The 1545-nt window shown below is 39.1% G+C and overlaps 1 protein-coding gene across 1 annotated transcript in view; it reads right to left on the bottom strand.

Annotated features, from left to right (window-relative positions):
- Positions 1–1545, bottom strand: part of GALNT13 (polypeptide N-acetylgalactosaminyltransferase 13) — a 426270-nt gene that overhangs the window by 205776 nt on the left and 218949 nt on the right. The gene's annotated exons all lie outside the window — the stretch shown is intronic.

The following is a 1545-nucleotide window of genomic DNA, read 5'->3' as shown; positions in this document are numbered from 1 at the left end:
GTGATTAATACAAATATAAAGTAGAAGTGCAAATCATGTAACTCAGTTCCCAGATCATAAAATTTAAATTCCAGTGCCAGTGGTAGCAAGATCTATCCTATTCCAAAGCCTCACTTTATTTACATTCATATATTTTAGTGTATTTAACAGCCTTATTCTGGAGGAGCCAGACTTAGTTCCTTTAATGTGGAAGTGGTGGAGAATTCTGGTTACTGAGCTTAAGGTGGCTTTTGAATAATTGTCTCACATTGAGGGCAGGAGCAAAGCTTTCTGTTTGGGATGGCCATAAGCTTCCACGTGGTATCTTGCTCTCCTATGAGGATGGCCTGGCTCATTTCTCAGGCTTGGGTTAGGGGTTGAGGATATTCCTGTTCTACCTGGCCATGGCTCTCTGATATAAAGCACTTTAGATTTCTTCACCCAAAGATGCCCACAGGGAACTGTATGCTCCAGGGTTTGGCCTCGTGGAGATGAGATGGTGGAGATCCTGACTACCACAGAACAATGCCACCATGTACAGAACTCAGGGAGAAATGGAGCCTGGGTCTCTCATGATCAGAAAGAAATGAAAATTCAGCAAATTCTTTAAAAGGGTGAAGCATCTTACAAATAACGTTGAGTCTCTTCATTGGAAAACACCCACTACTTCTGGAGCTTCTGGAGACCATGTCCAGAGTACTGTGGCAGGGCTGAAGTATCCCCACCTGTTTGACCCACCTGCTAGTGCCAAGTGATCACACTACTCCTGGGGAGCATCCTGTCCCAGAGGCTCTCACCTACAATTGGCGGCCTTATCTTGTGCTTTGTGCACCAGAATCACTCCAATTATTCTAACCTTTTCTGATTTAGTGTCCGGATTGGCCCACTGGTCCTCCCTATTTTCTCTGCAGCCTACTTTCTTGTGGCCACTCTAGCTTAATCCCTTAAATCTGGATCTTGGAAGAGAATTGGTTTCTTCCTTGCAGGAAGACCATGGGCTTCTCATGAAAATCAATCTGCCTTCTCCCCGCAGACCAAAACTGCACAAAAGATTTTGAAGTAGCATTTGCTAACTCACAAAAACCTTCTCAAAATTAGTCATTTTAAGTATCACAATATAAATATGCAAAATCTTCACATGCTGTACTGCTCAATAACCTCCAGAGGACAAAGATCAGAATTTATCTATTAAAAAACAATAAAACAGAATTATACCCTTTGCATATAAGTTAAAAGTTAATAAGAACAAGACAGCTGAAATTATTTAAGACAATGAAATATCTAATAATAAGAAGGCAAAGAACCAAAATGTTTTAAATTAAACTATGAAACGTTCTAAAAAACTTCAAGAGCGTAAGACAAAAGGCAAAAGAATTTAACTAATTTGATTACATCAAAATCAAGGCTTTCTCATCGGAAGGATACAGAAGAAAGGATACAAGATGTGGGAAGAGTGGAGTAGGTGGAGATAGGATAGGATTAAGATTTCTAAATATTGACTTGATTATATTGTTATATTTGAACTATGTGAATGTATTACATATCCCAAATTGAATAAATAATTAA

This window comes from Propithecus coquereli, unplaced genomic scaffold (genome assembly GCF_000956105.1).
Source record: "Propithecus coquereli isolate 6110/MARCELLA unplaced genomic scaffold, Pcoq_1.0 Scaffold157, whole genome shotgun sequence".
In the NCBI taxonomy this organism is placed as follows: domain Eukaryota; kingdom Metazoa; phylum Chordata; class Mammalia; order Primates; family Indriidae; genus Propithecus; species Propithecus coquereli.
The sequence above is the reverse complement of the archived record's forward strand: the minus strand, read 5'-3'. Positions and strand labels throughout refer to the sequence as shown.